The following is a 17,414-nucleotide window of genomic DNA, read 5'->3' on the forward strand; positions in this document are numbered from 1 at the left end:
GTCAAATCCGAGCTGTAGCTACCAGCCGATACCACAGCCACAGCAACGCCGGATCTGAGCCACGCCTGCAAACTGCACGGCAGCTCACAACAACACCAAATCCTTAACCCACCAAGTGAGGCCAGGGATCGAACCTGCAACCTCATGGTTCCTAGTCAGGTTCCTTATTGCTGAGCCACGACGGGAACTCCCACATGTTTGATTTATACTAAGAAGACACTTCCTAGGGCATCAGCAAATCTCACCCAGTGGGAATGAGTAAGGAGACCTAGCTTCTGCTCTGTTGCTAGGAAGCCCATGGAAATGTGTGTCACTGATCAAAAAGTGGAGACGGGCATGAAGCTGCATTATTAAATTATAGAAGAAGAGTAACAAAAGCTTGAGTTCACAGAGAACACAGTGTACCCCCAATAATCACCTTACCGGAAAGTGAAAAGGACAGAAATTGGATAGAACAGTCATAGACTTTAAAGCATGGCACATTTTCTTTGTAATTTACATTATTTCTTCCTGCTCATATTGCCAAGTGGCTTGGAAACCGTCTGAAAGACCGTAAATGATTGATGCTGAAAATTATGGATTAGAACCTTTGGTGGAAAGGGCGAGGAAAGATGACATTTCTGGAAAACCAAGGCCTCCTACAAGATCCGTCCTTTTATTTCCTTTTATCAGCTGGGAATACTTTCAGACATTGAAAATGAGCCTAGTAGTTTAACAACAAAATGATTTGCCGTGTGTTAGAGACAATCCACAGTAAACAGAACTCCGATCAAGTATTTGATCGGAAAAAAAAGATAATTTACAGACTTCAAAATATTATTTTAACAAATGGCTTCCTTTCAAAAGTTTCTGGAAATCAAATTGCCCAGATCGTTGCACATTTAACTAAATTTCAATTTGACAAAGGCTGTCCATTGGGATCTATATTTTAGATTAAATGAGTAAATGCAGACAAAGCCCTTTGCCCTTTGCCTGGCTCAAAAAACTGGTTGCTATTGTCTTAAAAATTTCCATGACACTGCAGCAAAATGGCCACATCCAATTTCCAGCCCATGCAACTTTGGAGCAGAAGGCTTTTTAGCAAAGAACTGAATGTCCTTTTACTTATAAAAGTAAATGGCCTAATCGGATGTTCTTTTGGAGTCTTCCAAGGTTTAACATTTGGCGACTTTACCATCTTATTCCAAATAAAGGAAGAAGGAAACTTCTCCAATTTGGCTGTGAGAGCTCTGTGTGAACAGCTGTGGAGAGCGATTCGACAACATTATGGGAAAATTTCGTGAAAGACATTTTATTTGAATACCTATTTGAATGGGAGACGATCTCTGAGGATATATGTCTTTCCTGATTCTAATTCATTAGAAACTATTCCTGGACGAAATGCTGGCAAAATATTCTCTTGGGAGCGGGGTCTGCATTATTTAAAATGTCTGACAATTTATCTTCATATCCAAATGTACACTATTTTGCATATCCCGTGTTTTCCTGTGGTTAATGTTTAACATAACTGTTTTTCTTTTTAAATGATGAGAAGCTTAAAAAGGAGAAAATCTACCCACGACTTTCATTCTACGAACCAAGAAAGAGATGGGAACTTAGTAAGAATTACGGCAACATACTGCTTACTCAGTATTACCTTTTTTCTTTGAGTGCCCGCCCTTGCTAAAACCTTGCCCAAATGTTCAAATGTTTGCACTGTGACACAGAAAAAGATGTGACACCTGGTTGTGGGGACCTCCCCGATCCTTTGTCTCCCCATTTAGAGCAGGAGGAGTTGGGCGTCGTTGACGGGGCGCGGTGGCTCCTTTCCCAGGTCTAGGTGGGCGCATCCCTGGAAGGGCCCCGCTGGAGCCGGGAGGGTGGGGAGCAGAGCCGGCGCTGAGGCAGCCGGCGAGCCAGGTCCCCACCGTCTTACCCCAAACACGCTGGCTCTGCTGTGTTTCAGAATTCAGATTTGTTTCTTCCTTTTGGATCTTAGAAAGGAAACACACGGCAGATACAGCGCATTATGCAAGGGCCCCAGCTGGCTCTGGGGCCGCTCCGCTCCCCAGTGTCCAGCATCTCAGCAGTTCTGGAGGTAAATAGAGACGGTGAGTAGTTTCTGCTCCGTTCAGGTCCACTGCTGAGTCAGAGGGGGGTAGGAAATTTTTTTTTTTTTAAACTGCAATTTGGATTTTGGATTGTGGATAAGAGATGGGGAACCTGGACCCCTGTGAGGTCTGCTCATTAAATACAGACTCAAAGGGTAAAGCCTGTGCTGCCTCTTCCTTCAGGGTTGAGGCCTGGGGGCGGGTGGGGATCAGACAAGATGTGACAGACAAGCGGTTCTGCCCTGGGGGGAGGGGGCGTGTACCTGGGCCGAGTATTTATTCTCGTGGTTTCATATAATTTTCACTCTCTTTCCTTTTGGTTTTTGCTTTTTAGGGCTGCACCTGAGGCATATGGAAGTTCCCAGGCCGGGGGTCACATCAGAGCTGCAGCTGCAGGCCTACACCACAGCCACAGCCACGCAGGATCCGAGCCAGTTTGTTACTGTTGAGCCACAAGGGGAACTCCTCACCGTCTTTCCTTTTATACTTTTATGATTATAATTGTATTATTATTTTTGGTGGCAATACAAACTGAAAAAAAAAAAGGCTTTTGTTAATTTTGCAATTCCATAATTGAAAGATGTTATTGTTGGCACTTTTCAGCCTCTTCCTGCTACACTACCTGGAAATAAATGAGGACATGCAAAGGCTATTTATTCTGAGCTTGCTAAGCAATGGGAGTCAGCCACCATCAAGGGACCCAAGGCAGGTGGGGTACTTGGAAAGCTCCACCGTGGACCAGAGGGAAGGCTTCAGGTGTGCCCAGGTCAGGTGTGTCCACGTGGGAAAGCTGTCACGTGAAGGGGGCTCCTGGGAAAGGAGAGTGGGGGAAGGGGGGGGACAAAAAAATTCCTGGGGTTTTGCAGCTGCACAGGCAGTGGGTCAGAGTTCTGCTGTCACGGAAAGTCGAGCCCTTGACCTTTTCTACATTCAGTCTCTCGGTAGAAGGGCATTCCAGAGGTAGTTCCAGAATGTCTAGAAATTTCTATAAAGTTAAAGGGATAACTTTATGGAAGGAGAGTCTAGGAGACTTGTGAGGAAGCTGCATTTGCATAAAGCTCCTCCCAGGCTTTGCTTAGCTCATTCATTTCCTGGTGTGGCTTTGGAGTAGGACTTGCTGTCGGCAGTGAGGCTTCTACCATCCTGGCAGGTTTCTGCAGCTCTGCCTCTGGGGGTGCCTTCCTGCCTCTCTTCCTTCCATTGTCATCAAGCAGCCAGCATCAACTCTCTCACTGCAGGCTAACGGGAAAATGGGCTCTCAGTACAAGCACAGATTTCAAATCTTAAATAAAACCTTCCCTCTCTGTGCAAAATTCTGCCCTAATGAAGTCTGCTAAGCAAATCATTTCCTTAGCAGTTCCCAGGGATGTTGCTGAGAAAATGATGGATGGGAAGTAGGGTGAACCAACAGAAAGACTGAAAAGAGACGCGGGCCCTCGAACTTCTGAGCCACTCGAACAAGATCAAATACTAACCATGAAAATTAACCTTTAGTCAAACGAATTGGCTTAGAAGATGAACAGTCCTCTCGGAATCAAAATAATGATACTAAATGGTAGAATAACTGCATTTGAGGTTATTGAAAGGCAAGAAAATCTCGGCAGTGACTAAAGGTAACAGCCTGCTCTTGGCCCTGCTGGCAACTTTCTCTATTCCGAATGTGTCTGTTCTCTCTCTCTCTCTCCTTCTCATCCATGGATTAATAGCCTCATCAGACATCACAATAAAACAAAATTATGATGTCAATATTACTCCCATATTTTGAATACTCCCTGAAGTGCCTTTTGGGTGGTGAGAGTGATTTTTCATTTAGAACACGAAGATACTGATTTTTAAAAAGAAGAATTTCTAAGGTACACAGCACCTAGACGTAATATCGTTTTCCGTTTTTATAAAGCTGTTCAGCCTAGGCTCCCAAAGCCCTTGGTTAATTTAAGTTTGTTTTTTACCCAGCTGTGTGACTGCTCTGAAGACACAGATATACTGTCCTTTTAGGACTGTCAAGAGCTGTGAAGCATCTAAGATGTTGCCTATCTTGCAACCAACAAGTTAGGCTGTCAGTTTCCCGGATGGTCTCAGAAGGCATGAGATGGCCAGCTCAGAAACAAAGCACTTTTCGAGTCATTGTGCAGCAGGCTGCTTGAGCAAATGTTTGCCAAGTTTGCACTGCTTGTCCCCAAGACCCATAGGGAGGCATGTGTGTGCAGTGGACAGGCGCCTTGAATTTGGAGAGGCTGATCTGCTACCAGGAGCAGTAAGTACGTCTTCCCTTTGCTCTGGAAGGAGACGCTGTATCTTCCGTGCTGTTTGCTTTTCAGATACCCTGAGCGGGTAGTCAGGGAGCCCGCTGCTGGAAAGGTGTTCAAAGTCCCAGAGACACACGGAAGGTCCTTCAACAATACAGCGAGTTTCCCATGAGCGTGCGCTCCGCTGGCGACTGCGATTTTCCTGACACCTGCGGAAGAGGAAGATCTGTTCAGCTTGTCTCTCCCATGACACTTAATTTCGGCTTCTATCACCAGGACGCCGACAGGCCCACACTCTTCCTCACCGAGAACTCTGCTCAGCCCTGGGTGTTGAATTTGGCTGTGGGCTCAGCCGGAGGGCAGCCGGGGGCAACAGCATCCAGCAGAGACCGAGGTTTGAGATGTTCTGCCTTCCCTTCTTCCGCCACTTGGGGGCGTAGCCCTGGTCCTCAGCTTTTCTTGGGGTCTGGAGACTTCAGCGGCAGCCCAGTCATCTTCAGATGCTTCCGTACAATCTTAAGGTGCTTTAAACCCACTCAACACTCTGCATTTAAAGGATTGTTCTGTTTTTTTTTCCCCCAGCATTTTCTTTTTTTATTTTAATTTTTATTATTTATTTATTTATTTTTGCTTTATTTATTATTATTTTTAATTTTAGGGCCGCATTCTTGGCATATGGAAGTTCTCCAGCTAAGGGTTGAATCGGAGCTGCAGCCGCCGGCCTACACCACAGCCATAGCCACAGCAAGACAGGATCCGAGCAGGGTTCGTTTCCGCTGAGCCATAACGGGAACTCCTCTTTTAAAAAATTTTTTTCGAATTATTGCGGTAAAATATACATGACATAAAATCGAGCATTCTAATCAGTTTTAGGTGTACAGTGCAGTGGCAGGGAGTGCACTGCCCTTGTCGTGACACCATCACCGCCCTCTGTCTCATATCATTGGAAAGTGAAACTCTGTACCCATCAGAGAAAAATTCCCCCTTCCCTCCTTCCCCGGCCCCTGGTTAACCCGCTTCTACTCTCAGTCTAGGAATCGACTAGTCAAGGGACCTCATCTACCTGGGATCATACTGGGCGCATCCTTGCGTGTCCTGCTTACTTCACTGGGCGTAAGACATTCCAGATTCCCTCAAGTGGTAGCCTGTGCCAGGATTTCCTTCCTTTTTAAGACTAAGAGTTCTGAAATCATATAGTTTTAGGTATAAACCTTTCATTTTCGAGTTAAGTTTATCACATCCTGTTGTCCAGGTTACTCACATTTTTGAAGTGATATCTTCTTTGGACAATGTAGGAACTCTCAAGGACTTGGATGAGAGAGGAATAATCCATCAAAAATCTGAATCAGAGCCTAGATAAGGATATGGTGCTTTTTTTCTTTTTTTTTTTTACTGTACTGTATTTTTTTTTTTAATTATTGGAATAACGTTGACTTACCAGGTCGTCTTAATTTCAGGGAAACAGCAAAATAAATTAGTAATGCATATATATATATATTTACAGACAAGGACCTACTGTAGAGCACAGGGAAATTTACCAAATACCGTGTAACAATCTGTTTGGGAAGGGAATCTGAAGAGGAGCGGATGTGTTGCTTTAAGGAGAACAGATTTGATTCTGTGGCCCAGGGTCCTCAAGTCTGACCCTTGCGATCCTCTCTTAATACAGGTGGACGAAGCGCTGTGAGCGTGTTTATTCATGGCGAGCAGGACCTTGATCCCGGAGGGAGGTCTTCCCAGGGACACTCAGGCGTTTATGGCTGTCAGCGTTATTGCGGGTTTCAGAGACAGCCATCGCCGTAAATCTGCGGCTCAGAGCATCATATGCAGGGTCCCCTGCAGCCTTTAGCGCCCTTGTTCCCTTGACTCTTTATCAAATTCCTCCACCTGCGCTCCAGCCTCACCTTGGGCTGGTGAAGGTTGTGCTTCGGGCCAGCATCAACCTCTCTCAGAGGAGATGCCATCTGTTTGTAGGAAGAGGAATCCGAGGCACATCGAATGGCAAGAGCTGGCTTCAGGAGCAGCAGATTAGGTGGGGAACAAGAACGGGAGCCCCAGAGGGCACATTTCCAGTCCTTTACCTCAGCTGGGAGCCAGCGCCCTTCAAGGAATCCATCAGCATTGACTTCTCTGTCCCCTGCAGCCGCTTGGCAAATCATTTTCAAAAACCATTGACCCACTGACAGTTTATCCACGCTGCAAAATAGCCACAGTTTCTTCTCATACGCACCAGGGTTCCTAACCTCTCGGCTGCTTTCAGCTCTTTTCACTGCTCCTGATTTCAATAAGTGACAAGTAGAGATTCGACCCCTAGCCTGGGAACCTCCATATGCCGCGGGAGCGGCCCAAAGAAATAGCAAAAAGACAAAAAAAAAAAAAAAATTAGATGACCAAAATGAACCCTTGATATAGTTGCACCTAATAAAATGTAGGAAGCAGACTTAAACTTGTCCCTTAAACTACAGACATCATGCATTAGATTTTCAAATGTTTAGAAAATAGTAATTCAGAGTGCCCATTGTGTCTCAGTGGAAACTGACTAGTATCCTTGAGGACAGGGTTTGATCCCTGGCCTCTCTCAGTGGGTTAAGGATCCTGCATTGCTGTGGCTGTGGCTGTGGCTGTGGTATGGGTCACAGATGTGGCTCGGATCTGGCATTGTTGTGGCTGTGCTATAGGCTGGAAGGTGCAGCTACGATTCGACACCTAGCCTGGGAACTTCCCTATGCCACTGGTGCAGCCCTAAAAAGACTCCCTCCCCACAAAATGATGGGTAACCAAGCTCTCCATTTCTTTGTATCCTGCATTTGTAAAATTAGGAATCTCAAGTCCAGATGAGTTTTGCAATTCCTGCTAAAAATAAATGTTCTAAACCAATCTGTAGAGTTTAGGAGTATATTGCATGACTATTTGGTCAATACTTAAATATTTCTTTTATATTTCTTTTTTTTTAAGGGCCGCACCTGCGGCACATGGAGGTTCCCAGGCTAAGCATCAAATTGGAGCTACAGCTGTCAGCCTACACCACAGCCGCAGTCCCAGAAACTCGGGATCTGAGCTGCATCTGCAACCTACACCATGTTCATGGCAATGCCAGATCCTTAACCCACTGAGCGAGGCCAGGGATCGAACCCGCATCCTCATGGTTCCTAGTGGGTTCTTTAACCTCTGAGCCATGAAGGGAACTCCAGTGCTTAAATATTTCTAAAAAATTAGCCATCTCCATTAGTATTTAAGTCTTCCTTTCTATTCCAAAATATGTTTTAAAACATGTTTAAAATATAGTAAGCTCTTCATTGACTACAAGCAGCAGTTCAATAATTCAAATCCTATATTTATCTTCTCAGAGTAAAAGACAGATTTATGCAAACACACTTAACAAACAATAGTGGATTTCAACATCTGTAACTCATTTTTCAAAAAAAAGGGTCCATGTAATGTAAGGACAATAATTTTAATATGAAACCCTTTCCTTAACAACTCACACACATCCATCTAGAGAGTATGCTTGACATTTTCATGTCTTTCCATACATATTAGGAATGGCTTAGTAGAATTTGGAAAGACTGTACCTTTCTCATAAGCTTTGACTTAAGAGAAATTAAAACACGTATGATCTGTGTATTTGGTGGGGAGCAGAAGTGAGGGTATATAAAACTTGGAGGGAGGGGCTCATTCATTTTATTTTATTTTTTTGGCCAGATCTGTGGCATGCAGACCAGATCTGGCCAGAGACCTGGAGCCAGAGATTGAACCCATGCCACAGCAGTGACGACTCCAGAACCTTAACCCACTGAGCTACTAGGGGACTCTGAAGGGACTATTTATTTATTTATTGACTTTTCAGGGCTGCATCTGTGGCATATGGAGGTTCCCAGGGGAGAGTAGAATTGGAGCTGCAGCTGCTGGCCTACACCACAGACACAGCAACGCCAGATTCGAGCTGCATCCACAACGTATGCCTCACCTTGCATCAGTGCCAGATCCTTTACCCACTGAGAGAGACCAGGGACTGTACCCGCATCCTCGTAGATACCAGTTAGGTTCTTAACCCGCTGAGCCACCACAGGAACTCCTCAACGGGACCAGCAAATAAGAGACATAACGTGATCTCTCTTGGGAAGAGAAGCTGGTCTTAACTTTACTCCCAAATAAATAAATAAATAAATAAATAAATAAATAAAGTTCTCCTACAGAAAATATGCAATTACCCAAATAACTGACAAATTATAAAATGTAGGAATTTGGTTTTTATTTTCCAAGAGCAGAAGAATACGATCTTGGCTGTTCAGATGCATTAGGCAATTACTTGGGTTCTTCTTCCCCTATGTGTCCAATATTTTAATCTTTTGACTTTATTCATGCGAGAGGTCTTAAGTTACTGGTAATGTAATAAAATATTCTCTTCGGTCTAGTTTTAGACACAAAACCTATTCATGATGAAAAATTTCTTTAAGTTTTATTGAAGTATAGTTAATTTACAAGGCTGTGATAATTTCTGCTGCACAATAAAGGGATCCAATTATACATGTACACACATCTATTCTCTCTCAGATTCTTTTCCCACATAGATGATCACAGAATTTTGAGTAGAGTTCCCTGTGCTCCACAGCAGGTCCCCACTGGCCCATCATTCCATCGACCTCAGTGTGCATATGCTAATCCCACACCCCCAGTCCACCCCTCCCACCCACCCCACCTGTGCCCTTTGATAATCGTACGTTTTTCAAAGACTGTGAGCCTGTTTCTGTTCTGCAAATAAGTTTATTTGTATCTTTTCTCTTTTAAAGATTCCACATATAGGTGATGTCATATGATGTTTGTCTTTCACTGCCTGCCTAACTTCACTTAGTATGATTGTTTATAAGTCTATCCTTGTTGCTGCAAATGGCATTATTTTTTTAAAAAAAATCGAAATCATATCAAACATCTCATCTGACCACAATACCATAAGACTAGAAATCAACAACAAGAAAAAAACCCTGCAAAAAACACGAACGCGTGGGGACTAAACAACCTGCCACTAAACAACCAATGGATCACTGAAGAAGTAATTTCTGAGTAATTTATCAAATGTGGTCCATTGAGAACTGTCCCAATGCTTTTACGCATTCCCTGAAGAGACTGTAGTGCCCGCCTGCCAAGTTCTCCCTCCAGGATGGTGGCACTCACATCACCGCCGGGAGGGTGGATTTGACCGAGTACTGCTGAGTCTGCGTCTAGGAATTGCCCACAGTCGATAAAGCAGCCTTACCCCCATTTTTGAAGGGTCATGGACCACCCCAGGTCCAGAGGCCCCATCCATTAGTATTTCTGCTGTTTGATTAATCCTGGTATTTATGCTGCCCTTGTATTTCCATGGTTTGATAAAAATCTTCTGTATTTATGTATTTATGCTGCTGGGTTCCTTCTGTATCAATGAGTAATCATAATGAAAAATAAATCCAGAAGAAACATTTAACCCTTAGAAAACTTTGCCCACACTTTTATTGGAATGAGAAAAATATGGTGAGATCGACAACACATTTTCAGGAACAAAACAATTTACAATAACATAAAACTCAAAGGAATGAAATTTACATTCAAGAAAGAAAAGTCATGGAAAATAGCTATTATTTGAGCGTGTTTGTGTGTAATTTTCAATGGCTGATCCAAGATATAAAATCATTACAGCTTTTAAATTTTGCTAAGTAAATTTAAAAACAGATATCTACATTGTAGACGACTTTTAAAACTCCCATGTTTGTTCCTCTGGAAATTATACTCTTTTGAACTATTTCAACTTATGACAATTTTTTTTTTTTTTAGTAGCAACTTAAAGTTGTGTGAAGAGATACATAGTTTTTCAAAATTCTTCTGGGTAGGCAGAAATTTCTACCAAACTAGATGACCCAGATTGTCTTTCGACTTTAATTCAGCGATGTTTTCCTCTCTTCTCTTCTAGAGATTGTAGTTAAAGCCAGTCTTTCGTGGCGATGACCCATCCATGGTGAAAAATGAATTACAGGCAATGGAAGAGGAAACATCACCAGAAAAACCAAACCAAGAGATAATTTGGGATGGTATAACCTTTGAAATAAGTATGGTAAACTAAAAAAAAAAAAAAAAAAAAAAAAAAGAAAGAAAGAAAGAAAGAAAAAGACAAAGAAAAAAAAAAAACCTGTTTGAGAAAGGTATTTTCCCCCTATCTTAATAGTTAGACAATTTACGTAAACTTAAAATATCCGGAGCTGAGACCCTGTCCCAGTTACGTGGGATTGCAAGTGTCATTCTCTGACACAAACCACGTTGCTCTGAGAGCTGTTGCTGTATGTCCTCTCCATGTCACATCCTCCTGGGGACAGGTGATGCTCGCATCTCAAGCCTTAGACGCACATCTCCCGGGTGCTGGACTCACTGAAGGAGGAGCAGAGGGGAGGGTGCCTGTCCTCCTCCTCGCCCTCGGCTGACTGCCGACAAGGACTGAGAAAGGTTTTCCAGCAGATGGATGCCTACAGCCCAGGGGATGGACCGTAAGAGCTGCATTATGTAACCCTTCAGGTATCCAGGCATGTGACACTCATGGAAACTGACAAGCTGGCATCCAACATCCTCGTAACTGACCCGATTAGAAAAACATACGTTAGCCACAGGCAAAACACTGTAGTTGCTTCAGGAACCCTACTGCTCCTCTCAATATTGACCTCGTGCATTTGTGGTACCCCCCCAGTCTCCTTCATTACAGTGTAGTCATTATCAGGATAAAAAGTCCACAGCTTCTCATACCTTTTAAAAATATTTCCTTAAAATGAAAGACTTCAATGGCTTCTGACATTTTAGGTGAGATCTTTATGATATAAATGTAACTGCATGATACAGTCCCTGATGAAATATTTAATGACTGAGAGAAAGAATAAATTTCTTCCCACAAAATGGCGAGTCACACAGAGCCTCCTTGCATGCCTGCTTTCATTTCTCACAAGCATCCTATCTTAATAAATCTACACTTTGCCTAAAAAAACAATGGCCAGTCACTATAAGCAAGAATGGCATGGAATTACAGTCAGGGATAATGAAAGAGGCAGAAAGGAAAGGGGGGTGAAAAAACATCCTGTTTCTCTGCAGACAATTGGACTTGGGACTTGAGGTGTTTTCAAAGTCATTCTGTGGTCCTACTGAAAGGAGAAGTTTCTTCCCTGGCAGAAGCATCCCAGTGGACTGGGACTTCTTCCTGTGCACATTTCGGGAAACCCACTCACTGCTAGCAGAGGGGAATGACATACTGACAAATCGGCAGCCAACATAAAATCCCATTGATTAACTGCTCCATGGAGCACTAAACCCTTAAAACATTATCCCTAGACCATTTGCAGACATTATGGATTCCCTACACTTTCAAACTACAATGTTTCTGTCCATCCCACTCTGTAACTTTGGGAGACCAGATACTAAAGCCAAATAGACACTCTGTTTTTCTTCCTCTTCACTTCCAGCTGGAATCACTGCAGGAGTTTTACTCAGATGCTGGGGCAAATCTGCAGCTTTACTTTGTTGAGAGAGAAGTTCCATAAGAATTGCACCCGGAACAATAGGAAGAACAATGATTCACACTTAGTTATTATAACGAAGTTCTTAAAGTAAGAGCTAGTCAACATGTGCATGCACGAGGTCTGAAAAGGCAGGTAGGTCCGACACTTTTGTAGGAGTCCCATCCATCCTTGGAAGAGACACATCTTCCTTTCTGCGAGAAAAGATGGAGGGTCTCCAGCTCACTGGAGCTGGGCTAGAAACCACCCTTAGCGTTTAGAATCAACCCATGGGAAACAGATGTATGACCAACATGAACGTGTTGATGAGATAAGACAGCAGATCATCAAAGCACAGGGGGAATGAATCAATTAATAGTGATAGAAGTATTCTGTGTATTCCTTAACACGATAAATAGTAAAACCATAAAAATGAATTCAGTTGTCATTGTTTCCGAAAACTCAGAAAGCAAAGCCTTTGCATGAGGTGGGTGAAGATATTACTAGAAGCCAGTTGTGGTCTGGGTTCATTAAGGAGCTTCTATTTAGAATGAAGGGGATTGGAGTACATTTTGAGCACAACTAGACCTTACCTTAGCTAAGGCCAGATTTGAATGTGGTTGTTTTATCTGGGAAGGTCACCAAACATGAACTTTCCTCACTCCCTGTTAGAACAACTGACCTTGCTTTAAAAGGGAAGCTGATGTCTTTAGCAAGGCCTTTAAAACAAAAATAGTTGGGAGTTTTATTACAGTTAATCAAAATCCTAAAGTAAAGACTCATCTCTCTAAGATTCCCACGTTTCCTAGCAAACATGAATTACAGTTATCAATTTTCCCTGGATAAATTATACCAGTAAATATGGCCATAATAATTCAAGGTCAGAGGGGTGGATATACGACACATACAAGGTTTTGTTGTTGTTCACTTTTCTTTTAAAATTGCTTCAATCAGTGGTAAGTTACTAATGTACTACATAATGAACTAGAACGATTTTTTAAAAAGTGGAATCTTCAGTCTGTCAGACTAGCACATTGTGCAGGTGGAAAGCAAGTATCCTGGAAATTCTTATCATTATGTAATTTTTCACCATTACTGACAAGTCTTAAGCAAAGCAAATTTCCATGAGAACTCGTTCCTTCAAAGTGACTTAAAATTATACAAAACACCACACTTTTTTTTCCCCTATCAAATACACAACATCAACACCCCTGCTTGTTGCTCCTGGGCAACAGAAAAATATAAAACTGACCTTGGTGATAGGAGGAATGGTTTGTCCTCCTCTGCCCCCAGTCTGAGGAAGTCTTGGTCTGTCTTTTTCTTGCATCTACACTCTCTGCTTGGAGAATTCCTTCATCACCCTTGTCCAAGGAGATCTCATTTTCAAGCCTTTTTTTCCATGCCACACAATCAGTGCTTCATGGTACAGTAGCTAATGCACGATTAGTTTTACCTAGAGATTTAGCCCTTGATAATGAACTGTTTAGCTCTTGAATTGTTCTTGAATATGCTACTTGTCCCCCCAACCATAGTATAAAGATCAAGTCCTGATTCCAAACCACCTGAGACTCAGTCTTGGGTCTTTCACTTTAAAAAGTGTGTGCAACCTTGGGAAAACCACTTAAACATTTTTGTGCCTTGGTTTTCTTCATGCACAGTGGGAGCAATGATATGCAGTACAGCCTTCTAGGTTGTTGTGAGGAGGAAGTATTAAATGCATGCAAATTATGTAAGACAGTTTATGATTTGTGTGTTATATATGTATATATATACACACACACACACACACACATATATATACACACACCGTTCCCTATCATTATTAGTGTTTATTGTTATTGCTACCCTTAATTCCAGGGTCTTCATTACCATATCTTTGGCATCATGCCTTGCACAGGATTGGCCATACGGTGACTCCTCTGTAAATTCTAATGACCGAATAGTAAGACTAGAAGGCAGAAGAAAAGCTGTAGACCAGTGTATAATGTCTGCATATGCATGAGTTTCAGGTGTGACTAATGATTTAAGCAGCACTGCAGTTGAACAACTGGGTAGGTCTATGTAGCCATAAAGTATCGTTATGAGATGCTGAGGGAACACCAACAGAGCTATCAATCCCTAACACGTCAATCAAAAAGTGGCATGGCTTTTAATGCAGAGTTTTCTAAAGTTCATAGCGATATGACTTAGAAGCAGACCTTTTGAAATAAGCTCAAGGTAGCCCTAAGGTTCACAGGGATGTAGCAACCATGGGAAAAAATGCCTAATTTTTACTTCTACTTATTCATCTAGATACACTCGACATCATCAGCTTTGAGAACCGAAGGGCTAGTTTAGTAACTGGGAAGAGTTTAAAATGAATTAGAGTCATTCGTGTGGTAGAATATGACACAACCACTGAAAATCGGGTTGTGGAAAACATTGACTGTGTGGAAAATTGCCCACGATGGATGGTTAAGAGAGAAAAGATCGGTAGGAGGGAAGTTTTGTGGAGAAGGAGGAGGAAGCAGAGAAAGAGGAGGGGTGAGCAAGTTTTCTTTCCGCAAAGTTGAGTCTTAAACTAAAATATTTCTGAAGGAAGAATTAGTCTAACCTTTATACAGAGCTCAATCCATGAACGGGCTTCTTATCCCTACGAGGGGAGAGGTAAGGGAATGTGAGTGAAATAAATGTCACTTCTAGAGCAATGGCTCTTTAAAAATAGGGGAGAAGCCTGTGCTGCTCTATGCAGCTTAGAAATATCATATACATATTTCTTTGTTCAAGAATACAGATAAAAAGGATTACTTGGAAATAAATTTAGGAGGTAGGCAGTCTTGGGATAAACAGGACAGAGGGAAGAAAAATAAAGGCAAATAAAAACCTATGTATAAATAGTCTAACTTTATTTATTCATTTATTCATTCATTTATTTATCTTTTGAGGGCTGCACCTGTGGCATATGGAGGTTCCCAGGCTAGGGGTCGAACTGGAGCTGTAGCTGCTGGCCTACACCACAGCCACAGCAATGCCAGATCCCAGCCACGTCTACAGCCTACACCACAGCTCACGGCAATGCTGGCTCCTTACCCCACTGAGTGAGGCCAAGGATAGAACCTGTATCCTCATGGATACTAGTCAGGTTCTTAACCCCCTGAGCCACAGTGGGAACTCCACACATGCCGTTCTTAATTTCTTCCATGGGAAAATTTTCTTAGAAAATCACATAGCATACTTCTGGAATAATGTGTATATATTTGCATTTTGAGTTATAAATTATAGTTAATTTTTATTTAATTAGTCATATTTCATCTTTTATAATTAAACACTGTTATTTGAATGAGGTCATGAGACCCTCATAAAATAAAACAAGATCTGATTTTGTACCCAGGCTGGGAGGGCTGTTTCAAGATTCCTATGGGGAGACAATTGAGATTTTTAAGGCAGTGAGATGTCGTGGCTTTTTGGGAAACAAACTCAAACCAAATTTAGGCAATAAAGCCTATAGGAACACGTGGTCGATGTCAACTCTATTTTGACTGAGTTGTTAGAGATATCTTCAGTCATATGTCAGAATGACTAATATATTGATACAATTACAGTTAATCATTATTATAGGCAGGTGCTATGAAACCATATTTGTTATGTCTAAGGATATGTGTTGGTAATACACATGCATTTGTACTCTTGCTTATGATGGCAGAAGCATTTCCACATAGACAGAGATTATCATTCTCTCCAATTCACAGGTTTAGGGCCGTACACCAATTCACTGACAAAATGAGTATCTTCACGAACCGAGCAGAGAGCTCGTGTGCTGTGGCTAGTCTCAATTTCCAATAGAAAAGCGATTTCATGGCAGAGTTCCAAATCTCCATTTTATGTATACATATAATATATATATGGTTCATGCACACCAGCAAGTTTTAGTTACAGGTTAGGTAGGAGCATTAGAAAGTAAAACTCATGCAAAGAAAATCGGCAGACACACAATAACTGCATGCGTATGTGCTTCCATCATTTGCCGAGATGTCTCAACTTCATGTCACAAATTGGAATGAATTCTGAAAGCGTCACAGCCAAGTGCATGTTTTGATGGCTGGCTTAGCCAGGAAATACTGTTGGTAGGGAGCTTGATGAAATTTAAGCTTATGAAGTGATAATAGCGGGGAATCCCATTTTCTGAATGGGAGGTCATGGATAAACCAGAGAAAAGTGGAGCAGGAGAAAGCAAATAGTCAAGGACATTACATCTGGGGAGTAGATTGGCTAATGCGGTGAAAGGAAAAAGGACGGCAGTGAAATATGGGTGAAATAAGAAGGAAGGCTCGACACATCCATTTTTGCACAAAGGCTTACCTTGTTTGATATTGGCCGAATATAAACTGTAGAGTCCTTTTAGACACCACTGATGAGGGAGGATCCAGGGACTGTTACTCAGGCAAAAGCCTTTTAGTAATAATCAGACGCTGTAGAAAGATGGGTTGGTTTGATGCGTAAAACCGTGGAAGACGCACCTGTGATGTGTAAGGGCTTTGAGAGGCGACAGAGGTGGCAAGTGTCTTGCAGATGATTTGATTTAAGTCTTGTCAATCCCGTGTTTTTTCAATTTTTATTTTTTGTGTGTTTTAATTTTATTATTTTAATTCCCATATAATTGAATTTTCCGTACCAGATAAGTTAGTAAGACCCCTCATTACCACCACTGCTATTAATGCTACTGCTTTTCTGAACTTCTTTGCAGAATAGATACTGACTCACAGACATTGAAAAACTTACGGTGTCTGGAGGAGACAGTCTGGGGGATGGGGGGATGTGCTTGGGTTGTGGGATGGAAATCCTGTGAAACTGGATTGCAATGATCATTATACAACTACAGATGTGATAAATTCATTTGAGTAATAAAAAATTAAATTAAAAAGTACTGCTGCTTTTATAAGAGAGAGAAGGGAAGAAAGCATGTTATTAATGTTGCCTCTATATGTATGATTATCACATAGGTTGTTTACACACTCCCTACAAAAACAGGTAGAAAGTATTGTGAACGGTAAAGTAATATGATGCCCACTTTTTCTTCCTGGGAAGTATTATCAGAATGGTATCTACCTTATTCTCCCATTTGTGCTACTCCCGTGAGAATGAGTTCCCCTGTTGCTAATTTTTATTTTTTCCTTTTCATTGAAAATTTAACGTGTAAAACAAGTAAAGAAAATAAGTAGTGTTTTTTCAAACACCTTTGCATCAATCCTTATGAGTATCGTACAACTTAATCTCTATTATCCAGTGCACTTTCAGTCACTTCTCAGGCTGTTTTCTGTCTCCTATTATTTTTCTGTTAATCCGCATTATACAAAATGACTTTATCTTAGAATAGAGTGTCGTCCAACCCTTCCCTTTCGCACTAACATGACCGAGACACCCTCGTTTGAAGATATCCTACTTTCTGCTGGAAGAATCTTTTTTATTTAACATACATACACGCAACACACATGCACATGCATCCTGCAGATACACTGCAGACGGTCATGCCTGGAGTGTCTCTACTGCTCTGCACGGCTCCTGAATCGAGGCCATGATTCAAATGCACTTTTTAT

General features: G+C 42.0%; 1 long non-coding RNA gene across 1 annotated transcript; it reads left to right on the forward strand.

Moving 5' to 3' along the window:
- LOC110255725 lies at nucleotides 1,959-11,251 on the forward strand. The gene is made up of 3 exons (XR_002336436.1): nucleotides 1,959-2,090; nucleotides 4,409-4,730; nucleotides 10,281-11,251. It is a non-coding gene; the product is annotated as an uncharacterized LOC110255725 (long non-coding RNA).

Source organism: Sus scrofa, chromosome 10 (assembly GCF_000003025.6).
Source record: "Sus scrofa isolate TJ Tabasco breed Duroc chromosome 10, Sscrofa11.1, whole genome shotgun sequence".
NCBI classification, from domain to species: Eukaryota; Metazoa; Chordata; class Mammalia; order Artiodactyla; family Suidae; genus Sus; species Sus scrofa.